This window comes from Nicotiana attenuata, chromosome 7 (genome assembly GCF_001879085.1).
Source record: "Nicotiana attenuata strain UT chromosome 7, NIATTr2, whole genome shotgun sequence".
Lineage (NCBI taxonomy): Eukaryota > Viridiplantae > Streptophyta > Magnoliopsida > Solanales > Solanaceae > Nicotiana > Nicotiana attenuata.
The window spans coordinates 30,070,093-30,080,511 of record NC_031995.1 but is presented as its reverse complement, the minus strand read 5'-3'; positions in this window follow the sequence as shown (position 1 = coordinate 30,080,511).

Sequence of the window (10,419 nt, the reverse complement as noted above, 5' to 3'; positions counted from 1 at the left end):
CAGATTTGTTCAAAACCTTTTTATGAACCTACCTATGGTCATCTCCGTTTGTGAGTACTATTATCTTCGTGTTTATGGCTCGAATCTATGGTTCCAAACTAGATTTTCTTTCATCTCTGTCATTCTTTTAAAACCCTAGTCTCTTGCTACTCGAATCTGTTCAGATCCTTGTAGATCTGAGATAATTTTAAGTTTATTTGTTATTTCTCTTTAAAAACTTTCTGTGTTTTCTTATTATTAACCGATTTTTGTCTTCCCTAAAGCTAGGGTTTCATCCCTTAAAGTTTCTGGGAAAAAAATACTAATTTTTTAAGTGTTTAACCCTAATTTTCTTTACTCGTTCGACTGATTCTCATGACTATGTTCTAAACCCTAGGGTTTCTGCGTATTTCACTGATTACTTCAATTTTTTCCATTACTGTTTATCGCTGTCAATAGTAATAGATTGACTGATTTCATTTAGGGTTTGAATTATTTTTTCCTGTTAAAATCAGTACTTCCCCGTGATTTTGCCTATTTTCCTTATTTATGATTTTTGATTGGTGCTACTTGCCTTATTTAGATTAATTAGTCTAATTTATGGTCAATAATTGATTTATTTACCTTGTTTGAATCCCAATCCGTGCTGGTAACTGATTCTCCTTATTTTAAGGTGACTTTTCCGGATTCTGTTTATATCAATTAGCTTGGGTTTAGCCGCATTTACTGATTAATTATATTTGCTTACCTTATTTGTGTACTCTAATTTTCTTGCCTTAATTGTCTTCTCTGCTGAATGCTATATAAACTCCAGTCTGATTTCTTTCAAACACGAACACACTCAGAAAGAAACACACACACACACACAAACTCTTGCTCTCATTCAAACCTTTCTATTACTTGTGCTTGCTACATTGTCTAGCCGGCTGAAAGCCAAGGCTAGACTATTGGATTCTGCATACTTTCAACTTCCTATTTGCTATTTCTTAACTGGTATGTCTCCACTTCTTCCATTATTCAATATGCTACGTAATTAGACCTATGTGCTTCATCCTTGTTGATCTTAATCAGCATGTCTACTTCTATGTAATTAAACCTATGTGCTTCATGTTTATTACTCTTAATCAGCATGTCTACTTCTATGTAATTAAACCTATGTGCTTCATGCTTATTGATCTTAATCAGCATGTCACTTCTGTGTAACCTATGTGCTTCATGTTTATTACTCTTAATCAGCATGTCCACTTCTATGTAATCAAGCCTATGTACTCCCTGTTCATGGATCTTAACCAACATGCCTACTTCCATGAAATTAGACCTATGTGCTTCTTGTTTTTAGCATGTCTGCCTTTATGTAATTAGACCTATGTCTATTTGTTTCTCAACTAGCATGATTTTTGTCCTATTTTAAGTATTCACCCTTAACAAACTCCGTATTAATTCATGATTTCTGTGCTCTCAACTTCTGCTACCTTTCTATATGATCGTCTGATCAGTAACTTAATCCCAGCATGTTGTTCTCTGATTAATATATGCCTATATTTTTCACCTAGTAATAGCTAATGGATTAGGGCCATGTGAAACCTTATTCAAATTAATTGTCACTCTGTTCTGTCTGTTGTTTGATTGCTGGAGTTCATGGCTGAACTCCTTCTACTAAATGTGTGCTGCTTGTGGTTCTTGTAATCTGGTAATCTGTTTCTATTCACTCCTAAAAGTCCAAACTGCTTTCTTTCTTAAAACTACTTCCTACTCTTATATTATTTTCGACCCCTACACTTAGTTAACTAGGGTCCTGCCACCCCCAGTGTGAGCACTGCTTAGGGTCCATGAGACTCCTCTGAACTCTTGACACATTGGGGCTGGTTTCCAATCCTTTATGAACTGTGTGTTGAACATCTAATTCTGGTGTGAACACTGCCCGGGTTCCCTGAGGCCCTTGGGAACTTTGACACACCGGGAACCAGTTTTATGCGTTATGGATGGACTACCACTATGCTCAGATGTGCTATGTTTGGAGGCTTGGTTCCAAGTTGATGTTGGGCATATGAAGGCTCTCTATAGTATAGTGATTTTCATTATGTAATTCATTTATATTGGTCTGTATAATAATTCTTGTAAAAAAACAGATATCGGGGTTATTAGTAAAAGCTGGGAGGGATTTTTTTATATATCTCTGTTGGAATCGGGTAGAGAACATGCCTATAGGACTTGACTGTGTATTATTGTTTTGACTCTGTGCTGCACCTCTACATATTAGAAATCCTGTTATAGGGCTTTACGTTATTTCTGTACATTAGACATCCTGTTTATAGGACCTGCACGTATTTTTTCAATCCAATGTGCATTAGCAACCATGTCTATAGGCTATTGACTGTTTGAATAGCCCTTTTCCCTGTCAATACGCTCCAAGAATTCTGCCTATGTATGAATAATAGAGATCCTACCTATAGGAACTGAAGTCATCTAGATTCCATGCCTATAGGGTTTCAAAATTAATTTCTGCATTTAGATACCATGCCTATAAGGTTTCAAAAGTTAATCCTGCATTTAGATACCATGCCTATAAGGTTTCAAAAAATTAATTTCCGCACTTAGATATCATGCTCATAGGGATAAACACGTAAAATCAGTTCTGTAATGCTTATGATCATTTTCAGCACGTAGACAGCATGCCTATAGGGTCTAAAAGGATAAAATCTGCCTGTTTAAACTAGTCACTGGTTTATAATACGTTTAGATACCATGCCTATAGGATCCTGCCGGTTATCGCCTAGGCAAGCCTGTAGGATAATTAAAACCCTGAAGTTGCAAAAATTGTGTTTGTTTGACTACTTATAAACTGCCCAGGTTCAGGAAATAATAAAATCAGTAGGCAAACTGATTAGGTGTTTACTGCCTCGCCTTAACGAAACTGCTACATATTTTGATCACCTAGATATCCTGCTGTAGGACTTTAAATCGTTTAAAACTGTTTGTTTGAGGCGTGCTTTTTTTTTTCTATTTGTGGAGGTAAATATGAGCCCCCTTAATTGCATCTTTATATGATAGTCCTATTTGGCTTTTTGTTTGTCGCCTAGTTTTCTCCTTTTAAAACAATATAGGTGAGTCTAGGACTTCTTTAAATAGAGTTCATAAATACCTCCAGGGCCACAGGCAAGGGACGGGTAGCGCAAGCATAGGATACGTATTCGATGCTGTTAGAACGCTTAGGTAATAATTAAGGGGAGGGTAATTGGGTAGTCAAGGATATGATGACCTGTGCGCTAATGCTACGCGTAACACCTCTATTTGAGGAAGGTTTACCGAGTAGTGCACAAAAGTGATCCTATAGGCTAATAAACCTAGGACCCCCTTTATTCCCGTTTAAATAATCTATATTTGTCTAAATTGTTTTATTTTCTTATAAGACTAGTTCACCTAATTCAAGTTTGGCCGGGACCCACCGTTGTGGACCTCGAGGGTGCCTAGTACCTTCCCCTCAAGGTTATTTCGAGCCCTACCCAATCTCTGGTTATGCAAACCGGTTTATGAGTCATTTGCTTTAGGTGCCCTAACGCACCTTAAATCCGTTAGGTGGCGACTCCTCCAATCCCATACCCCTTCCAAAAAGGAAATGAGTTGTCCCAAAAATGTCGAAACCCAGACTCCGTAAGGAAAAAGGTTGCGCAACATCAGGCGCGAGCATTTGACCGCAGAAGCGGCCTGGCGTGGACTGCTCGGTGATCGTAGAAGCAAGGTAGGGACCGCACCCTCAAAAGCGCAGGTGCGAGGCATGCGCCGTGGAAGCGAGACGTTGTCCGCAGAAGTGGAAGTAGGCCAGTTGGGGAGGGCTGCATCTGTGATGCATTATCCGCAGATGCAGAGCCGCAGAAGCGGCCAATTCTCCGTAGAAGCGGAAATCGCTAGGCAGTGAGGTTCATTTAAGACGGAACTTAGGCCATTTTGGTTCATTTATTTCACTTGGGCGATTTTGGAGCTTTTTAGAGAGGGGCTTTACCCTAGCTATTGAAGGTAAGTAATTTCTATCCAATGTAAGTTAAATACATAGATTATGGGTAGACTTTAACATATAAAATTGTGAAAATTATGGGTTTAGTTGGAAAACCTAGGTTTTGATTAAAAAAACGGATTTAACCACGAAAATGATTATGAAATTAGGTGCAAATGATATATTTATGTTCGTGCAGTTATGGGTAAAAATTATCTTCAAAAATTTCCGGAATCAGGGCACGTGGGCCCGGGGGTGAATTTTAAGAATCTTCCAATTAGGGGTGGGTAATTACCCTAATAGTTAAATTATGAACTTTTGAGTATAAATTGACTTATTTATACAATATTTGGCTAGTTTCGGGTTGTTTGGCACCAAGTTGATGGCTTAGAGCGGATTTGTGGACCGGAAGTGAGCTTGAGAACGAAGTAAGTCTCTTGCCTAATATTGTAAGAGGGAACTCATCCCCTTAGGTATATTGTTTTGTGAATTACTTGTGTGGGGGGATACATACGCACTAGGTGACGAGAGTCCGTGCGTAGCTATATTCCATAAGATGTCTGGGTAATCTTAGATTTATATCATGCTTTGATTGTATTGTTATGTTTATTATGCATATTAATTATCTTAAATAGAGATGAGATTAGGGATTGTAAGGTTGAAATTTTCCAATTTAGATTTCTTATTTTGGGAAGAATTGAGAAATATATAATAACTCTAAGAAATCCATGTCCACTAGCGTCGCAAGTACTTATGCGAGCGAGGTAAACTTCTCTATTTGATGACTTTTTGAGAATTTATTTCACCACACCTATTCTTATATTTATTTACATTTTATTTTATTGAATATTTTCACCTCTTACTTACTTAATAAATAAAAATCAACTATTTCGAAACTGTTAAAAAGAATAAATACATGGCTAGTTCACTGTTGGCTTGCCTAACGGCGACGCTGGGCGTCATTACGGCCTATAGGGAAATTGGGTCATGACAACTAGTATCAGAGAACTAGGTTCACGTAGGTCTCACGATTTATGAGCGGGCCTAATAGGGTCTTGCGGATCGGTGCAGAGACGTCTGTACTTATCTTTGAGAGGCTATAGGACGTTAGGGAACTACTCTTTCTTCGTCTCCTATCATGCAGTTGATGTTGTGCTAAGTATCTTTCTCTTATTCTCTCACAGATGATGAGAACGCGCGCTGCAGATTTACCCGACCGTGGAGGAGCCGTTCCCCCTTTTGCTAGGGGCCGAGGCAAAGGCTGAGGGAGGGCTCCAGCTCGTGGTAAAGGACTAGGGCATCCAAGAGTTGCTCCAGTTATGACACCGGTGGATCCAGTAGAGGATCCTATTATTTAGAAGCAGGGCGAGGTGCCTACAGCAGAGCCAGCCCTGGTGGATTTCATGTTCGCACAGGGATTCTAGAAGGTCATGGGCCGTATGCTCTGGTTCATGGATTATATGATTCAGGCTGGTTTATTTCCAGCAGACCTAGCCACATCTCAGGCGGAAGGGGGAGCACAGACCCCTACCGTCTAGGCTCCAGGGCATGCAGCTGCCGTATATCAGACCCCGGGTACACTACTCGTGGGCGGAGCTCAGCCAATTGCAGCGGCTATACGTGAGCCCAGACCAACTGCGACCGGTGATCCGCAGAAGCTATTGGACAGATAGACCAGGCTGCACCCACTTGTCTTTGGAGGAGAGCGACATGAGGACCATCGTTGCAAGGACAGACTGCACAACATGAGGATATTGGAGTCCTACGGGGTGGACTTTACCACTTTTTAGCTGGAGGGCAGGGCCCGTTGGTGGTGGTAGTCATATCTTCTCGGCAGACCAGCGGGTTCTCCTTCCTTGACTTGGGACCAGATCACAGTATCTTTTTGGATATGTATATTCCACCCTCTCAGAGGGAAGAGTTGCGGTTTCAGTTCGAGCAGCTCCAGCAGGGTCAGATGCCAGTGATCGACTATGAGGTGAGGTTCTCTGAGTTGTCTCGCCATGCACTTATGATGCTCCCTACCGATACAGAGAGAGTGCGGAGGTTTTTGCGGGCTTGCACTCTGGTATACAGGCTACTATGGCCCGAGAGGTTGAGATGGGGACTTCTTACGAGCTAGTTGTGGAGATAGCTTAGAGGATCAAGGGAGTTCATCAGCGAAGCCGAGAGCAGGTGCCGAGGGACAAGCGATTCCGTTATTCCGGAGGATTCAGTGGTGCTCTGTCTGGGAGCAGAGGTCAGTTTGTGAGATGTCAGCCTAGCAGGCCCACATATCCAACACCTCTGCCTTCTCGGGGTGCTCTAGTGCGGCCCTATTTCAACACCATGCCAGAGAGTTCCTACCACCCGCCAGCAATTCAGGGTTTATCCAGCAAGTATTTATGCCATCAGGGTCTGACTTCAGGTCAGCAGTCCTCCGTTCCGCGGGGTTGTTACGAGTGCAGGGATCTTGGCCACATGAAGAGGTTTTGTCTCGGACTTCAGGGCAAGGCAGTACAATAGGGTCATCAGCCTATGATTACAGCACCATCTGTCGCACCAGCGGTCCGGCCACCCAGAGGCGGAGGGCAGGTGGGCAGGGGCCGTCCTAGAGGAAGAGGCCAATCAGGTGGCGCTCCAGCTAGGTTCTATGCTTTTCCGGCCAGACCAGATGCAATGGCTTCAGATGCTATGATCACAGGTATTATTTCGGTCTGCGGTAGGGATACTTTGGTACTATTTGATCCGAGGTCTACATATTCATATGTTTCATCTCTGTTTACTTATTTCCTGGGTGTTCCTCGTGAGTCCTTGGGTGCTCCTGATTATATGTCCACACTAGTGGACGATTCTGTTATTGTGGATCAGATCTACCGGTACCTGTATTGTGACTTTCTGTGGTTATGAGACTAGAGCTGATCTTCTGTTGCTCGATATGACCGACTTTGAGATCATCTTGGGCATGGACTGATTATTTCCTTATCACGCTATCCTTGATTCCCATGCCAAGATTGTTACCTTGGCGACGCCAGAGTTTCCTAGATTGGAGTGGAAGGGTTCGTCTATCAATGCATCTAGTCGGGTTATCTCTTTTCTGAAGGCTCAACACATGGTCAAGAAGGGCTGTTTGTCTTATCTAGCTTATGTTCAGGATACTACTACAGAGACCCCAGCGATTGATTTAGTGCCCGTGGTTCGGTAGTTTTCCGATGTATTTTCTTCTGATCTACCAGGCATGCAACCAGATCGTGATATCGATTTATGTATTGATTTGGCTCCAGGCACCCAGCCTATCTCTATTCCACAGTATTGCATGTCTCCGAAAGAGTTGAAGGAACAAATTGAGGAGTTGCTAGCAAAGGGGTTCGTCAGACCGAGTATATCGCCTTGGGGTGTACCGATGTTATTCGCGAAGAAGAAAGATGGGACTATGCGGATGTGCAATGATTACCATCGGTTGATCAAAGTTACCATTAAGAACAAGTACCCGTTGCCGCGTATTGATGATTTATTTGACCAGTTGCAGGGTGCCAGGGTGTTCTCTAAGATTGACTTATGATCGGGGTACCATCAGTTGAAGATTCGTGATTCGTATGTTCCGAAGACGGCCGACTAGATATGGCCACTATGAGTTTCTAGTGATGTCCTTCAGTTTGACTAACGCCCCGGTGGCGTTTATGGATTTTGAGAATCGGTTGTTCAGGCCATATATTAACTCGTTTGTCATTGTCTTCATTGATGACATTTGGATCTACTAACGTAGCATGGAGGAGCACGAGCAACATTTGAGAGTGGTGCTTCAGACGTTGCAGGAACATGTCACGAGTGCATGAGAGAATTAATAATAATATTTTTAATAATTTCAATACTGAATAACCCATAATCTTCCCAAAACCCGGTGTCACAAGTGCATGAGCGTTTACTAAGAATAAAATAAAATGCAATAACTATCCGGAATACAATTTGGACAGAAAGGGAAATATCAATACTCTGAAGGAGACTCTGCTGGTTGCGGACCGCACATAAGATGCAGCTCGTCTAAGTCCTCGTGTCAACCACTCCGCTGCGTCCACAAGGCCACTAAATGTATATATGCATGTACAACAAAATGTACAACAAGTATAGTATGAGTACAAAAACAACGCGTACCCAGTAAGTATCCAGTCTAACTAGTGACGAGGCGTCGACTTCGACACTTACTAGTGGTCCAACAATATCAAGTACAATAAAGAATTTAATAAATATGAAACTGAGTAAATATATGAAATAAACATGTATATAATACGTGGTATAATTCCCCTCTTTACAATTTTACTCAAGTTCTCAACCAGCAAGTTTCCTCCGTAACCGGAGCTTATATATATAGAGAGATAGTGGATTTCACCAAAGAGGTTGTCATAATTCAAATCAGGGAAAAACCTCGGATACACTGGCTTGTTGCCAAATATTATGCACGATTCCATGAGGATAATATATATAGGAAATGTGTGCACTGCTGACGGTCGGATGGCGCGAACCATAGATGCATCTATTAACCTGCCGAGGTGAACGGCCCGATCCCATAAGAGTAGTAGAAGGAAATACCCCGCTCGCGAATCATACGTGCGACGCGGTAAAATATAAATTTAAGGAATCACCCCGCTCGCGGATCATACTTGTGACGCGGTCAAATATAAATTTAACACTAAAATCATATCTCTTTCTTGATTCTTTTCAAAATAACGGAAATTCAGCTTGTAGCTTTTTAAGGAAATTACCCCGCCCGCAAAACATACATGCGATGCGGTTACACATAGATTTCTTAAGCTATTATAATATTTCTTCAATTTTTTTCAAAAATACGAAGTTCAAATGAAAACTTTTAAGATCTCAAATTCCTCAATTTCAACTCTTTTCAAGACATTTACTAACCAAAATCAATCTCGCTTCTTCTCAAGGCAAACAACAAACATAAATCAACAACAATATCAACAAGGCATGGTGTAAACCTAAAACTACCCGGACATAGGCATAGCTAGTACCTACGTACGAACTCTCATCACCTCGTGCATACGTAGCCCCCACAAATAGAGGCACATATTAATTTAGTTCACCTATGGGGTTAATTCCCTCTTACAAGGTTAGAAAAGAGACTTACCTCGCTTCGAAGTTCCATTGCCGGCTCCCAAGCCTTTCAAACAACTCGAACGATGCCCAACGCTCTAAAACTCACTTTTGCTTTATTAACATTAACAAGCTTTTAATCCTCCACCGACATTGTAACATTGAGTAAAATGCTTATACGCCACCAATCAAATTGATATCTACAATTACAATCCCAATTACAATCTGTTAGAAACTGTGCGTCCACCAGACTGTATAGAGAACCGGGTTCTCTAGTGTTTCCTCTGAAAATACTGATGAACCAAACTGTATAGCGATCTGGTTCTATATCAATTTGGTACAGTGCTAAGCTTGTGTGAGTCCACCAATTAGTAGAGTACCTAGTCCTTTATGCGGTTCTACTGTGAATGTCGGTAAAGCTGTAGGTAAATAAGGCAGAGGATTTTTACGTGGAAAAATCCCACACAAGGGGATCAAAAAACCACGACCTACTCTTGTAGGCTTTTAACTCCACTAACTTGCAATCTCCCTATTGCAAGCCACTTTGCAAAATCCTATTGCAAAGACTTCACTAACTTGTAAAACCCTATTACAAGCCACTTTGCAAAATCCTATTGCAAAGACTTCAACTAACTTGTGATGCACCCACCACAAGCCACTCTATAACTATCCTAGTTACAAAGACTTTTGACAAACTTGTGATGTTTCCACCACAAGCCACTTTGTCACACTACGGTCACAAAGGCTTTTTCTTATGACTAATCCTAGCCATAACATAAACTCAGGTGAGTTTACGGTTTTACAAAGGTTTCCTAATCAACGCTTCTAAGAAAGCCGGATAGGAGTTACAATGAAGAACACATAACAAAGACTCAACAACCCTAAGGACTTAAGATATCATCAATCTTGGATCAGGTCCTTGAGGTTGCAGTAGCTTTGTTCTTGAGAGAGGTTCTTGAGCACTTGAGAGAATTTTCGTTTTCTGTATTTGCAAGTGTTGAACCTAAATCTTGTACCTTGCATGAGGTTTATACTACACAAGACATTACCTTAGTTATGTCAATTCACAATGGTGATGTCCAATCTCAATGGAAAGTGACTGCTGCACTGTCTGCTGCACTGTTGCAGGCAATCACTTTCTGCAGTTGCTTTCCAGCTGTAGTTGACTTGTACTTCTGTCAGAGAACCCTAAGGGACCAGGTCCCTGTTGTGTTCCTCCTTGTACAGTTGCGGACAGTCACTTTCTGCAGTTGCATTCCAGCTGTATAGTTGACTTGTACATCTGTCAGGGGAGCACCAAGGGATCAGGTTCCTAATCTGGTTCTTGTGCACACTGCCCAGATTGTCTTGAGTTGAGTAACTTG